This window comes from Danaus plexippus, chromosome 10 (genome assembly GCF_018135715.1).
Source record: "Danaus plexippus chromosome 10, MEX_DaPlex, whole genome shotgun sequence".
Classification (NCBI taxonomy): Eukaryota; Metazoa; Arthropoda; class Insecta; order Lepidoptera; family Nymphalidae; genus Danaus; species Danaus plexippus.
The window spans coordinates 6,311,096-6,328,398 of record NC_083543.1 but is presented as its reverse complement, the minus strand read 5'-3'; the positions used below and the strand labels follow the sequence as shown (position 1 = coordinate 6,328,398).

At 32.3% G+C, this 17,303-nt stretch overlaps 1 non-coding gene across 1 annotated transcript; it reads right to left on the bottom strand.

The window, feature by feature from the left end:
* Nucleotides 1-360: 360 nt before the first annotated feature.
* Nucleotides 361-432, bottom strand: Trnam-cau (transfer RNA methionine (anticodon CAU)). Its single transcript has one exon. It is a non-coding gene; the product is annotated as a tRNA-Met (tRNA).
* Between the last annotated feature and the right edge of the window lie 16,871 nt (nt 433-17,303).

The window sequence follows — 17,303 nt, the reverse complement described above, 5'->3', positions numbered from 1 at the left end:
ACAGCACCGACATTATATTCAATCAAAACACCACATGTATAATGTTAGTTTTTATTTAATCGAAATACTTTGAACACCAAAAAAATCACTTCATCAGCCGCAATAAAGATATAAAATAATTTTTGTTCCTATATCCATTATATGGAGAAATAATGTTAGTGGAATCAGTACGATCAAACGTAAACCTGCAGGCAATGAAACCGATTAAAATACTGTTTTATATATACCTCGTCTTTAAAACTAAGTATTGATAAAATTAAATAAGAGTCATTTAAAAACACATATAGTAGTATAAGAACTGTCAATCTGTAGAGTCATGTCATCCCTTTAATTAATATTCAATTAATTATTCAAAATATTTAGCAGAGCGTGGTTTCGATCCACGGACCTCTGGGTTATGGGCCCAGCACGCTTCCACTGCGCCACTCTGCTGTTACTGATCTGTTTAAATAAAGTGACTGACAATACATGCAATATAATTAAATTAGATATGAATTAATAAAAATATATGAATAAAAAAAAATATGAAAAATGTCGCTGGAGGCGACTGGATGCGGAAGGCGGAGGACCGGGTATTGTGGCGCAAATTGGAAGAGGCCTATGTCCAGCAGTGGACCAAGAGTGGCTAGATGATGATGAATAAAATTATTAACTTCTTATTTAATTATTCCAATATAATCTACAAATATTCCGAAGTAATAAACACAATTTATTGCTATGTAAATATTACCAAAATATCATTAGTTAGACGAATCTACTACATTCAGTCTATTTAATTTTAAAGTAATTTTAATACAAGAACTAAATATTTTAATAAAAAAGAAACCAATTTATTCCCATTACGAAGGCAGTAAGGATTCAGTAAGTTCACTTTTTCCATGTATTCTAAAGCTAAATAAGAGAAATATACTTCTTAAAATTAATAAGGTCATCAGATAAAGAGACAATAAGACATCCATGAAAATATACATAAAATTTTTGTCATATTGTACTGAAATTAGTAGTGAAGGAATATATACAAGTAAAAGTATAAAATATACACTTATATAAATTAAAAAAAAAGCAAAGACATTTATTAAGTTTTCTTTTTTTTGGTATCGGGTTGGAAAATCCTCATGTAGCCCCGCGGCCCTCGGGATAGGACGAAGGGGACTGTCAGCTTACTGACTAAAACCAACCCGTGTTCCTCATATACCCGTGTGTTAGAAAAGAGGGTATCGCCGAAGCATTCATCGCTACCCCCGACAGGTGTTGAGATAATCAGGCGGGCCCCATCACTCACTCTGCGGCCGTCACTCGGCCAGAAGACTCAACTATGAAGCGCGCGCGGAACACACAATTACGCCTCGAAGCCTGTAGCTGTTATCGGACGAAAAGATGCCCCGATTCTGTCGTCCACAGGCCGCGCTCTACGGTGGCCAGAATTCGGCCACCCTACGGCGCCCAATGCGTCTGCTGCGGTTGGGGAGAGAGGAGGCAGCCTCTCTCTCCCTTTCCATCACCTCTTTTGCGAGCATCACAGCCTCGCAAAAGGTGCCGACGGCACATCAACCTGACTCGCTCCCTAGCCGGAAGCGAGAGATTTCCCGCAGCACCTATGGCCGCGACTAAGTCACGGCGCTGCTCGGCCCAAGCTGGCCACTCCACCAATGTATGCAGCGCCGTATCGCTGCTCCAGTCACCAAAATTGTAGCACTGGGAAATGGGACCTATGCGACATAGGAACTTCCCGAAACACCCGTCTCCGGCAATTATCTGCGTCAGCTAGTCCTCTAAAACGGGCTTTACCGCCGCTACAGCGGTGGGTTGCGTTAAGCGCGTCTGCCACTCCGCCACTAGGAATTGTCGGAGCTCCACCCTGCGTGCTTCAATCTCTCGAGGTATCAGGCGTCCGTCTCGCTCGACCCCCGGTATAGCGACGCGAGGAGCTTCGAGGACCCAGAGGGGGATCCGGCTAGGAGGGTCGCTGTCTCAAAGGTGAGCGTACGGTACCCTCTAATGATTCTAATGGCCATTGCTCGCTGTGGCCTTCGCAGGAAGGCGACTTTGCGGGGCGTCAAGGCCTCTACCCACACTGGCGCGGCGTATAGCGTCATGGACCGTAAGACCCCGTGAAAAGTCTCCGGCTATACTAATCACTCATGTTAACTCACACGAACCTTTATTATCAATGCAGTTAGATAAATTTTAGGATCTGAGATTTATTTGTGAGAAAAATTTTGGAGTGAAGTTTGATGAAGTAATTAAAAGCAGATTTTTTTTGTTAGAAACCACATTGAATAAAATTAAAGCTAACCGACAACAGTTGTTAAATATAAATAATAAGATGGTAGTTATGAAACAAATTATAATCGCAGCTTTCCTAATTCGCAGTGGTCAGATGAAAAATTTAGGGTGGACTATTAAAAATTAAATAGATATCTACAAAACACTCAGCATTAATCATTTCAAAATCTATTTTATTTTCATATACTGGAAATATATTCTATCCACTTTTTTATTACATCTATAAGTGAAATTAACTCGTTATTATGAAAACGAAGACAATGGAATGCAGAGCGCGTTCATTTTTAACCTTCACGAGACTATCGAAACTTCATTTGAGTTACTTTTTCAGTTTTTCCGTTTTAGTTTCAGTTCATACCTATCGTCCATCCTTTGTCCAGCTTCTAAACCCATTTATCGCAACAGGGAGTTGTTTTGTTGATATACATATGTATGATTAATAAATAAATAATTTGATCTCTAAATCTAAACGCTAAATTTATAGTATATTTGAATTTTAATATCTCCAAATGTCAGATAATTCCATATAACAGTTTCCATGCCTATTTATCTAATTGATAGCGTCATCTGAAGTGAAAAAGAAGTACCTTAAAATACGTGATCGACGAAGAATTTATCTTTAAAATTTTACTCATAAATTGGCTTCAAATACCAATTAAAAAATTAAAATCTTTTCATTATAAAGAAAAAAGGAAAGCATGGAATCCATAAAGAATTTCATGAAACAATTTCTATTCAGCGGATCCGATTAAAATGCTTTCCTTTTAGAAATAGGTGTCCTGAATTTTTAGTAAAATAATAAAAAGCAAATATAAAATTGTGCAATTTACTCCATCCACAAGTAGGTTTTCGCTTCGACGGGAACACGAACAATGAACAATAGATTACAAATTAAACAGAATAACATGTCACATAACTTATTATCTACAATCTAACATTAAAAATCATTAATAGTGTCCAAAATACTCAGATTATTCCAATCAAGTTACAATATTTACTCAAAATTTATACTTAGTCAACAATTTAATATTGTTACAAACATATCTTTAATTACATATTCGTACGTAACCTGTGTACAGTGTACTCTCTTACAAGCCTTTACACTTATATTTTTATATAATATTTAATCCATCCCCTTACTGATTTGATTGCTCTTATTCATACTACACTTCGTGAATGATCACAAATTTTTGACACAAATAAAGGAGCTGTCCTTGTATCTATAAATAGGCCCTCACTACAAAATTTCACTAATACCAATGGTATTGAGGATTTAAAAAATATTTTTTTGATTTATGACCCAATTTTTTTATAGAAATTATAGATATCCGGTTCTCTTTGAAACCCCATTCTATTTTTATATAACAAATTATTTCAAAATATATTTGGACTAAATGTGAAACACAATGAGCAAAAAATTACTACAGATTTTTAATTCATATATTATTAAAATAATTATTTATATTACATAAGAAGGAAAGTCCTTAAATTAAATGTTAAAATATTTTCTTCTATCATAAAGAAGTCAGTAAAAGAAATCCTAAAGGAATGTTGGTAAATTGCATTACTACTTTTTTAGCGAAAAAAGCTTGTTTAAGTTCCATTTTAATAAATTAAAGACAGTCCCGACAGACTCGTTCAAGCGTAACTTGTTTTATTAATGGGAATTGGTAGACAGAGAGAATTTTTTTTGATATTTTTCTATTAATTATATCAATATTAGTATACCAATATATTAGCTTTAATAAAATACTTCATTATAAATAAAAGTTATAATGTGATACAATTAATAGGTAGATATTTCTAATTGATCTTATTAGAATTGACCTAGGGATTTCACAAATAATATTTTGACATAGAAATATTGCTGTAAAGGATTTTAAATTAAATCATCTGTTAAAAAACCGTAATTAGTAATGCATTGTTTCATTGACTTAGAAAATTACTTGGTATACTTATTATAGTAATTAAGTTTTTAGGTTGCATTTTTGCAGCGTACTGTTTTCATTAACTGGTTCCAAGTTCCATTAATAAGTAAGTAAGTTCCATTAACTGGGGTTAGTAAGCTCAAATATTCCAACAATACAAACGTAACTTATTGAGGCACAAAATTAATATATATATATGATTATAGACAAGTGTAATTTATTGATTAAAATACTACTTTACACTTCTTTGATCAATTATTTTTTTTGAAATGTAATTATAATTCATAAAACTAAAGTCGAAATTATTACATCAAAATACAAGTTACATATATATTACAAAAACTTTGAACTTAACAAACCATAAAATATTTTTTTGGAAATATATTACAAATTAAAGCTACAACAGCCTTAGGTAAAAATTTTTTTTTTTTTTAATGACAACTGCAAATTGACAGTTCTTTTTACTGATTGACATAATATAAAATCATCGTACAAAACTCTTTTGTTTGTTTATTGTTTCAATCAAGTTTCTAAACCGTATCTATGTACGTTTATCTGTCCACTGTGGTATAATCTCTTTTAACGAGTTAGGGAATTATGGTTTGATTTACTTAGAATTGATTGGTACAAATTAATCACGTTTTCATTTAATGCGATCGAAAACGTTATCGGATGATAAGTTTAACTTGAGTTTAATTGAATTGTTGCCCTTGTTATACACACTCATAAAGTATATCTGTACTTGTAAAATAGAAGTTAAAATTCATGATAAATTGTTGTAATTAAAGAAAAAAATAAAATAAATATACGTTTTTTCGTTTTTTTTTTTTATTAGAACAAAACAGAACTAATTCACAAATAACAGAACTAATTCACTGTTACTTAACGTTAGATGTTTTTTCCTTTAAACCATTACGTGTGAGCACTCACGCTGATTTTAAAATCAAACATATAGGATTTTGAAACACAAGTACATTCCTATCCATAATGTCAGTAGTGCTTCGGATGGTAGATTTGAAAGTGAAATAGGATCGGGAATGTTACCATCTAGCAGACAGCACCGCACGTATCGAGTGCACATTTTCGTTTATTCAAAAAGGACCTCCACAATTCAACTGTATTTTTTCCGCATACGATTCCTCCATTCTGCCGTAGCAGAAAAGATTTAGATTTTTTAACAACATAAATCCATTGACAATCTATAAAAAAATTACGTAGCTAATTGATAAACTTTAAATATATTTGAATTATGTTTGTGATCAATGAGGTTTCTAAATAGTTATGTAAGTACTGCTGTTAAGCATTGTCTTTGTGTTAATTCACTAACTAATAACACTTAACTATGACATGCAGATTCGGGTTATGTTTAACCACTTCAAATTTACGAGGACTAGTGAACTATGAAACTCAATTCATGTATCATTAGCAAAACTCTCGGTTTTCTTAACCTTCATTAATTGCAACATAAAATATTAATATTAAAAATTATTTTATATATGATTTTGTTTTTTATAATTAAAACGAATTCTTGTTCGTTAAATAAAATTTTGTATGTATATATTTTGAGTTTTAGCTTAAATAAAACAAATTTAATATATCTCGTATTTGTTTTGCCTTCACTAAGTAATAATGAGTTTCATGATAGTACGTTACGTTGAGAATTTATAATAAATATGTAGAATTGATAACTTCCCTAAGCTTTTAGAAAATCGACAAACATCCAAAAGATTAATTCCTGTCTGTTCTATTGAACAACTTGGAGTTAAAGAATCATTGGAACGAGATTAACAAATAACTTTTAATAAAATTGCTAAAAGCAATAAAAAGTAAACCAACGTTCGTTTTGGCCGAAGGATATATTAACTTCTGAATTTACCGGTCGTATAGATAGCGCTTGCGGTGGTAAACTTGTCTGTCGAAGAAATATCTATAGCATCGTTTAACTTTCATTGTGGATAAAACTTTCTTGTGTTTCCTCTCAAAATTCTTCACTTCGAGGGCACATCACTGTCTATTGGAATTAAAATTCAACGAATATGCAACAAGAACCAGTACCTACCCTTAGTGAATATGTGATCCTTACAGATGAATACACTCAATTTTTACAAATCCGTCTGCATTTAAAAAAAAATGATGAAATCTTATATCATTTGAATGACAAAATTCACTTTTAATGAAAATAAAAAGCTGTCTAATAAAATGATTTTAACAATTGTATGTGTGTTTACGAATCGAAAAGAATTAGTTGTCGCACGTAGGTAGCTTCACTTTGTTCTTACTTATCATTAGATATTACAAAGTTCCTACGGTCTTTTCATGTCCACTCAAAGTAATAAGTATGTATCTAATAAATCTAAAATTAGTGATTACTTTTATTTATATTTGGATGGTGCATCTTGAATTGTTTATTGCATATTATATAGTTCTCTCACTACATAGTTCAGTTCAATCTTGAAATAGAAACACGTATAAATAATAAATTAAAAATATATTTTTGAAGAAAAAATATTGAGATGAATGAAATGAAAACTTTTATTATTACGAAATCAGTGAATATCAATTAAAAATATCTGAGATATAAAAAGATTGTTAAAACTTTAACTATTCCGACAGAGTATTATATTTAAATAGCAAAGACATAATAAAGAATTAAAATAATTAAAGTATAACTATCACTACTAAGAAATCGTCATTCAACGAAATCTGGCTCTTTTAGTCTATTACTGCTCGAAGTCCTTTTTTTTTTTTTTTTTTTTTTTTTCGAGGGGAAATCTTCTGAAAGACTTCCGGCCGCGGGGGAAACGCGACCGGGGCATGTGGGATTTCCACCCACTAAAACCCCCCGGCGTTCTCGGCGCAGTGCGTAAGCTAGTGTAACGGGGACGGCCTGCCATTCATCCGTTCACTACGCACGAGCCCCTAAAAGGGGACTCCGCCTTCGGTAGGAGAGGTGGGCCCCACCCACACCCCCCTTCCTTCTCCAAGAACTGCCTGCCAGAACGTAAGGCCTGCAGCTCTCCATTTGCCTGGATCATCGGGCATCGGATTACCCCTCCGACACCCGCAGGCTCCTCTCACTGGGGAGGCATTCGGCGGGCATAAGCCCGCTGCCTACGACCCAGCCTACGTCGGCGCATCGGCGCCGAGGAGGGATCATCTTCCCTCCCCCTTTCGGCAGTCTCCTTCCGCGAGATGACAACCTCACAGAAAGAGACCACCGCCGCCCAGGCCCTCTCACTACCTACCATAGCCTTGATTACGGCCGGCAGCGAAAGGTCCGCGCCAACTTCGGTGATTAGTTGGCGACGCTCCGCTTCCCACGAAGGGCACTCCGCTAATGTATGGTCGGGCGTATCATCCACGCAACTGCAATGGTGACACGCCGCCGTCGGCTCTCTTCCGACTATGTAGCACAGATACCGCCCGAAGCTACCGTGCCCCGAGAGGATCTGCACCAGCCGGAAGGTCAAGGAACCGTGTCGGCGATCCACCCACTCCTTAAGGAGCGGTCGAATCGCCTCCACGGTACGCAACCCGGCCACTGGCTCGGAGAGCCGCCGCCTCCATCGACGGAGTAGCTCCTCGTGTGCGGAGCGTCGCCAACCATCCACCGGATCCCAGGGCGGATTCACACCCTGGGATCGAGCTCGTGCGCGCCACTGGTGCACCTCCGCCAGAACTTGGGCGACCAAGTCCCAGGGAGGCGTCCCAGCGAGCACGCAAGCCGCCTCGTGGGAGACCGTGCGGTATCCACGCACCACTCTCAAAGCCATGACGCGCTGCGCTCTGTGCAGCGACGCCACGTTCGGCCTCGAGAGGGCACCGGCCCACACTGGTGCTCCGTACAGCGCCATCGAACGCAACACGCCGGTGTACAAGCGCCGGCATGTCGCGCTTGGACCACCGAGATTAGGCAGAAGCCTTCCGAGAGCGTTCGCCGTCCCGAGTAATTTCGGGACGAGACCGCGAAAGTGCTCCCGGAAGTTCCACCTACCGTCCAGAGTCAGCCCCAGATATTTCATCCGGGGACTGAGCTCGACGCGGACGCCGCAGATGTTGATGCTGGCGCCCGGCTACTGCTCGAAGTCCTTCCCCAAATTGCGCCAACTATCCCGGTCTTAGGCAGCCGCCATCCAGACACTCCTTTTACCTTTCTCAAATATTAACTCCACCTACTGCAAAGCCTCCCGCTGTCTTACTTCTCAATGCAATTAGATTTATCTTGTGCTTTGTCGCTGTACTGATCGATTGGCACTTGAGATAACAAATAACATTAAGATATATATAAATTGAGCTTTATTAGATTCGATTTTGAAGAATTAACTTTTAACTACATATTTAAAAATATGTCAAAATTTCTTATTTTGTGAAGGGATGTTAGAAAAAGGCAGATAATAAAAAAAGAGTCTAATTTATAATATCTATTTATAGCTTGGAAATTCGAAATATTCGACCTTTTTATCAACACCTACATTAAGCTGAAACAAATATTCCTTCGCTATAATCTATATATTAATTTTATAAACGATAAGGGGTTCATAAAGTAAAAATGGTTTAATAGTCCAATTACGAACTATAAAATTATTTCCATTTATCATGAGTGGCATAGGTTATTTATTATCATTTCTATTACCGTAAAAATCATACCTACGTATCCATAGTGGGTATTATTGTCAAAATTATTTATATAATGTCAAAATTAAAACTATACAGTTTATAAATAACAGCCACGTCATATTTGTAATAAACGTAAGGGTTTTATGTCAGTATCATTACTACCTCCGTTAACTAAATAAATACTGCATTCACTAAAACTGTATCAATTTTTATAAAGGCATATATTTTTTTCTCCTTCAACAATAATTACCTGGGATGACTCCAATAAGGAGAATACTTAAACTGCGAACGAGAGTATTGTGCTGGGTCCAATTTTACTTTGTCCTATGTAATTTGATTTTCAATTGTAATTCGTAAATTTTGTAACTTACAGCTTATATTGCAACTTACAAGTTACAACTACCTTCGAATTCATAATTTTGAGAAGTGAAAATTTTTGTATCACACATGCACATAAATCGAATATAGTATTTTTTAAATAATACAGAAATTATCCTTTGACGATTTAAGCATTTTAAAGTTATAAAAAGTGAAACAGACGATGTTAATATAACCTGTGTATATATCAAGCCCGTATAACCACCCTGGAAGGATAAATAGTGGATAATGCATGAAAAGAAAGTTATACTTCGAGAGCAAGTTACGATAAAATGTCTTTGGAGCATCTCTTTTTCTACTATTATATATATCTACATTAGACCGAGATAAAAATATAAAAATATTTGGTATTTTATACTACACTCCAAGCAGAGTTTCCATACTGACGATTGTGTAATTAACTTAAAAAAAAATAGCAAACTCTACACATTTTTTTAGTTGAAGACATATATTTCTTTATTTCAGAACGTAAGTAATGAAAAAATACGCAAGAAAAATGCTTCTACGTCAATATTTTCTATTGATAGAAAAAATTCCAATATATTTTCACAGCTCACCCTCGTTTTCTTCGAAGTCAAAACCAATTACAAGCCGACGATATCTGAATACTAAACAATGGCCAAAACTTCAAACTCCAGGTAAGCAGACAAATCGCATAAAAAACTTTATACCCTAAAAGTTTATAAGGAATTATAATTAATTAATTGAACTTAGGATATTCAAAATTAACATAATCAAGATCAAAATAAAAAAAATAATTACGTTCTGTAGTTTTTGTTTCCATAAAAAAAGATATTCTCCAACGAAGCAATCGATTTCATTAAAAAAATATTACAAAACATTTTGAGCGGACTTCTTACTTGAGCGGTCTTATTTACCAATATCACATTCTCAGCAACACCAAGTTCATAGCCAATTATTCTCATTTAATTGGCCTTGTGGAAAATTCTCAGCGTAATAGTCAATATTTCTGGTACATTATATAACAGATTCGATGGTCCATTGAAATCAAATAAAATTTCGGCGATAGTTTCCGGACGCTATCATTTCTATCTGAAATTTCTTGCTCAAAAACATCTATAGTTTTATCAAAATCCATACATTCAAAAAATATAAGTTGCCTACACATTCAGCACTGAAAGTATTATAAGAATACGTATTTCTATACTCTACGTATTTATTTACTTGTAGAAAAGTAAAGGATAAACTGGAAGTTTATTATGGCACAAAATTTATGTCTATAACTAAACTCTTAACTGAACGTAAAACTCTAAAATAGCTCTGAAGCACTCTCTATTTTATTCATACTCATTGTTTATTCCTCACATTTCAGAATGGCCAAACAACAGATCCAAGTCTCATCACGTACCGCCTTCAGCAGCCTCCTCGCCGCTTCTTGATTCTGTGTATTTTATTTAATAGAGACTACAAGTAAACTTTATCTACTGAAACTAGAAAACATTACGGCGCTTTTAACGGAACTTTTTTCCTGAATTACGAGTATTTATATTTTGTAAGAATGTTACTGTTTCTATTAGTTCATTATATTGAATAGATGAGTGTTTTTTTAATTATACGTATTTTAATTTCATTTAAGAATCAAATATTTTTATTTCTCGATTTCTTGTTTTTAATTATTTATTTTTTTTTGATAATTAAATTTAAAGATTTTCACTACACTATCATCATTAGCACTAAGTTTTATTTGAATAATTGCTTTGTATTTTAAACGATTCGTAAAATATATTAATCTAGAATCAAGAAAGTGAGTAAATAATTTTGTTTCTATTATGTCACTGATATTCATTTTAGTAATTTAAAATCTTACTTCAAAGAACTTCATAGAATGGTATTTAAAACTTTTCGAAAACGATTTTACAAAAAAATCTTGAATTAATATAAATGAGTATCAATATATAAATAGTTTTACTTTAAAACAAAAACTTTTATATTGTTCAATAAGAAATATTTTAACGGAATATAACAAAACTTTTGTATGGTTTTAAACGGTTTTAAGTCACTTCACTTTTCAATTGAACTATATTTGTTTTGTATATCTGATTCATTATATTTTATTTTCAGAACAATAACATTAAAATCTATAATATTTGTCTTATAAATACCGATGTTATATTTTATACGATAAATTATATCCGATATTTTCAATTCGTTAAGCCTTTTTCAGTTTTTAAATTGAATCATAATTATTTCATTTGTACAGGATTTTCAATTGCAATTACAATGTTAGGCAATATATGCTTTGGGGTGATATTTAGTGATTAATTAATAGAATTTTCTAAACAGTCAGAATGTCAACTAAATGCATACAAAAACTACATACCCATTTGGAATTAATGTGATTGTATCGATGATTTAAGAGAGTTCAAAGAAAAGTCATGTTCTGTGAATCATTCAGTATTTCCATTTTATATGTTAGGGTTATAAAAAAAATATACCTTAATTTTGTTTATGTAAACAAATTTATTCTGTTTTAATAAAATCCTAGCTGTTTGTTAAAACTACTTCAAAACTTTGGGTAGTATTTAAACAAGGGTTACTTTAGCAACTTGTTTCAAACTTCGTAAAACAAAACTAACTGTGCTAAACGAAATACCAACATAATAATGCTCGTCTTATATTTATAAACAACTATATTTTGTCTATTGTTTATTCACGGAAACAATTTAAGCAATATGCAATTTTTTTATATTGCTAAGGACTTTTAAGATTACGGATGACATTAGTTTGTAAACTATACCATTAAGTACTCCAAATCAAGTCTGAAACGGACATTTATTCTTATTTCATTGATAGGTATTACGTGATTTTAATTTACGGGATACTTATGTCATAGACAGTATTCGTGAATGCACACTTACCATTTAATTTTAACAATATATTGAAGCATTTATCGAAAATAGAAATAAGTAATTCATCAATTAAACTTTTGCATTGGGTAAATGAACAACATTAAAAGAATTGTTGCTTAGGCAGATGATGACAAAGATACGTTTTTCACTATATAAAGGTATATATCGAATTCAAAAAAATAATTTACTGATATCTTGTGACGTAAGCTCAAAATCTAATTTGCATATTAGCACAGTTATATTGTTTTGCCTTCAGAGTATTGCCTTAAATCCGTCAACACGAGAATCGGGCATTATCAGGAGTTGCTACAAAATTCTCCGTAATATAATGTTTGATTATTATAATAATGCTTAATTAATCTTGAATATTAATTGTTCGTTAGAATATATTAAAAGGATAAGCTTTCATTAAAATATTGTATTTATTTTCAATACAGTTGTAATAATGATTGAAAACTTTTATTGTACGATGTTAATTATATTAACGATCATTTTAATTGACTTATCAAGACCAGAATAAGTTAAAAGTTAGTCTCAATTTATAATGGAATCATTGGGATCGTAGTTGATAAATTTCCTAAAAGGCAAATCCAATAATAATTTAGCCTTTGATAACTGAAATGGATCTGTCAAGTTTCTGCAAACTGACCACAATCACAGAGAATCTATTATATAGATTATAATACTGACTAAGAACATTCTGAATTGAAAGCCTTTGAAATGTAATTGAATTAGAACTCAAAATTTTGCTAACTTCCACAATTCTATTGAAACTAAATTCAGTTTAAATAAAGATTATTTAAGTCAAATTCAAATTTATAAGATGGATGTTATGAAACAGTTAGTTTTTTTTTATTACATTTCAACTTATTGCGTATTTCATTACAAATAAAAATTCTACAAGCGAAAATAGGTTTTTCATAAAATTCTATAATTTTAATAATGTTTAAAAGACAATGAAGATGTTTTCGAAGTATTAAGATAAAGTAAACCATATTTCTGAGCTGCATAAATCAAAACTTTTGTGCTTCAAGTCAACTGTTAACATTTTCTTATGGCAACTTTCTATGCAACTTGGAGCTAAACCGGGTTTATACAGTTTTGTATTAATTTGTAGATAATATTTAAGTTATTTTACTTTTTTCTTCAAATCCAGAATTAATTTCAATATGAATGTTTTGTTATTTCGACACGTACTAAATGAGTAATTGCTATAATGTTTTTGAAAAAATTAAGAGGACAGTTACTAATTAAAATATAGAATTCTAAACTGCAGTATCATTAAAAATTTCTTTTCAATAATTAGTCTTTTGTACCAACGCGTTAAATAAACTTCTAGTTTAATGAATTGTCACGTTAAATTACTTCAGGTTCTAAGAAATCACAAACATACTGAACAATCCTTGACGTCTTTTATAAAAATAAAATAATATATACATTCCGATTATGGATCATTTAAATTGTAACATAAATATTTTATATTTTAATTATTTTCTTATATTTTCTCGTCCATATACTTAAGTATGCTTATAATTAATTACGTTTTTATATATTTTGTTTGACATACGCAGATAAAACAATTTTAAACAAATTTAGGGCCACGTTAAATAATTATAAATGCGACCAAACCGGAACACTTGCACAAATATATATATTCTCTGTGTAGTTTCATTTTATTCAAAATAATAAGTTTAACTTAAAGATAGAGAAACTTAAGGAATTAAAGACGCTATAATTATCGAACTTATGTACTCACTGTATTTGTAAATTGAATTTAGATCTTTTTTGAGAGTTGGTTGCTACGGTCAAACAAACCAAAAAAGTTTTTTATTTACTCCCAAATGATTCCAATGATTAGATGCTATTCTAACTTTTCCCTCCTTATAATAAAAGTCACTTCATTAAGCAATTATTTAATAAAGTTAGTTCTAAAAACAAACACATCGTTAACCCATTTAAAAAGGACTATACGTAGACTATAATGTGTATATGTAAAGTTATGCTCCAAAGGATTACTCCGTTTCGTGTCTCGAACGCTCCAATAAATCACATTAATTACATACATGAATCCCCGTGAATTTAGCGAAAGTACACACAAACAGAAAACTTTTGCTTTATAATGTTGAGCAGAGATGGATGATAAATCATACGAGAATGTTTTCAAGCGTAAAGTTACTGACGTACTTATAACGGCTCTCATCTCTCAGTTACTTTAAAGGCATGAAATATACGTATGTAAAGAATAAAGATCACAATAAAGAAATTCAGATAACTGGTAAGTACTTAAATAAATAAAATAAAACATTAAATTACGGCTTTCTAAAGTAAATTCTTTTAAAGCAAAGCCTTTGTACTATCATGCATGTTATTTTATTTGTTTACTTATTTACGGCTAATAGTATGCCCCATAACACGAAATTATAAGTTCTAATTTCGACGTTCGCATTTAATTAACACAGTTATTTTATATTTTCTAAATACATTTTTATTTCCAGAGAACACAGAATTAAAGAAAGAAATACTTAATTCCCTATTCTATTAGCCGTTTCAGAAATACTTCCAACCCCTGGTTTAACGAGTCCCATACCTGAAATGGCATAAATTTCTAATCTCACGAGCTACAACATGTGGTCAAACACCGTGTGTTCAGGATCCAACAAGAATGGGATTCTCAAATTCCCCTCTGTTACAAACGTCTCAAGCGAGAACCACATTACATCAATAATTCTATTTGCTCGTTTTTTATTCACTTGTTTAAAACATCTAATTTGATATTGATGATAAAGAGTTATTTTAATAATTTAAATTGTTCATTCAAAAAATAATCAAATAATAAATCGAAAGTATGTACTATGTATGTATGTATGTACCTATGTACATATGTAGTATCAATAAGATTATATGAATCAAAAGTACGGCATTAGGACGGATAAAAGATACAGTAAATTTTCCAAGTCTTAAAGAACCAAAATCACTTCAAGGCAAACATTGCGTTTAGATAAATAATTTAGTATAGTATTAATACAATTTGTCAGCAATTAATACAAAGAGAGAGTCTTCATAAAAGAGATTTCCCTGATTTTGTTCCCTCTCCATTATTCTTTTTTTTATTTTTTTCTCGCCTCTATAAATAATGTTTGTTTATTTTAGGCGTTAAGCTGAGTGAATCGCGAAAGTAACATTCGGAACAGACATTTTTTTTCGATTGTTATTTGTATCCGAAATTTTTCACACAATTCCTGATAATGCTGAATCAAAATGAACGACTCTTTGGAAAATGTTTTTACATTTAAAGTTAAGTCGTATTCGGTGAAATTTATTTCGCCTTCCTTATTTTCACTTTCTTTTATATTTTATCCATTAGTTTTTATCGCTAATCGATTTTATACAAAATGTTAACTGAATTAACTTCATATATCGCATTTGCTCAATGTTTAAATTAAGAATACAATGTTATTGGTTAGTATATAAGTTTGAAATGATTTACTACAATAGTACATTGACCTAGTTCTTGTTCATGCTGTGTCACGTATCTACAGGACAATTGGTTATCGATTTAGCGATGTGTGTGATTTGAAACGACATTTTATATTTCAGTTTATCGATTTTTATTACTCAGATAGTAATAAATCATTTGAAATTTTGAGATTCATTCGACTATTTTAAATACATTTTAAAGATATAAATGATTTAGCCTTGTCTTTATATATGTTTTATGTTTTGGATGTCTCCAGCAAACTGTAGTAAATGTATGTGATTTTTTTTTTTTGAATATATTGTAATTTTTTCCACATTATTAGACCCCGGTATTTAGTTGTTACTGTCCCTCTTAAACCATTTTATCAAAACTTCCCCGAGTTTGAATATTGACAGTACATAAAGAGCGCTTAAACACTGGATTTAATTCCTAAATCTTCGCATTTTAATGTATTAAATTAGGCTACTGATATTGATAATACTAATCTGTCATTTATAACATTTCCAGTTTTCCAGTTCTACACCATATAATGTCCGGATAGGTAAGCTATTATTTCGATCAGACGATTTACTTTCATTTTTTTATACATCGTCAGACTGTACTAAGCTATTGTGGCGTTAACTATAATAGAAGCCAAGCAGTTTCTCACACCGGAAATGTCTCGCCCAATAGGTGCCCATTTTTCGTTAAGAAGTAGGTACCTAAGTCATCCAACGCATTTTTGTGAATATATATCTTGTTGGTTGTTCTTGAATGGTATGTAAGGTACTTAATGGCGCAAACTCTAATTTTTTTCTGAACTTTTAAGCCAAGGAGCAGTTTTAACCTTTAATTTATGTAGTGGTAAATAAATCTTTTTTTTTACTACAAGTAGTTATTGATCAATACTAATGAAACTATAAAAATATATAAATATTATTCGAAGTGGTCTCACGTGGCTACTGGCTGGAATAGGTACAGTTTTAAAACGTTAATGCCAGTTTTTAATAGCAGCACCAACTCTTTCTATAAAAATATTTACTTGCAATCGTATGAATAATATTAGGGACTCTAAATAACCATGGCGTTAAGAGCAAGTCCTATTCTCAAAAACTGGAAGGCACTTAATCATGATCCAGTTAATTTAATTGAAACTAGTATTTTTAGGATAAACTACGCGTGATTTATTTTTGTAAAAAACTACATACTCCCGACGTTTCGGTTACTTTCCAGCAACCGTGATCACGGGCAGACGAGATCATCATGGTGACTAAGTGACGGTCAGCCTTCTGATCTGATATAGTCCGAAACATTCGTTGCTAATCAAGATTAGGTGGAACGAGTCCCATGACAAAGAGCAAATCTTACTGAAAGGAACATTCTTTATATTCTACTGAATATTAGGTATATTGTTAGGACCCCAATTAAATACCTGCTAAAGAATGGCATCTTAATAAACTTGTGCCGATGCTTTGATAACTCTTTTAAAAAATAAAACTGTCACTCTTTCATCGCTAACAGTCCATCAATCATTAATATAGTGAATGCCCACGTTGCACTCCGTTAATTAATATGAAAAATTTTCAAGAGTTTTCATTATAAATATGGTTATCTTGCTTCTATCTTCTATCATATTGCTCAATTGTAAAAGAAATTTGCAACCGTATACAAAATTCGATGTGTTTAAGTTTTCGAAAAATTTGTTCAAAAAAATTTATTTTTTGAACATTGCCCATGAGCAAAAAAAAATTAATTACATTTACTTTT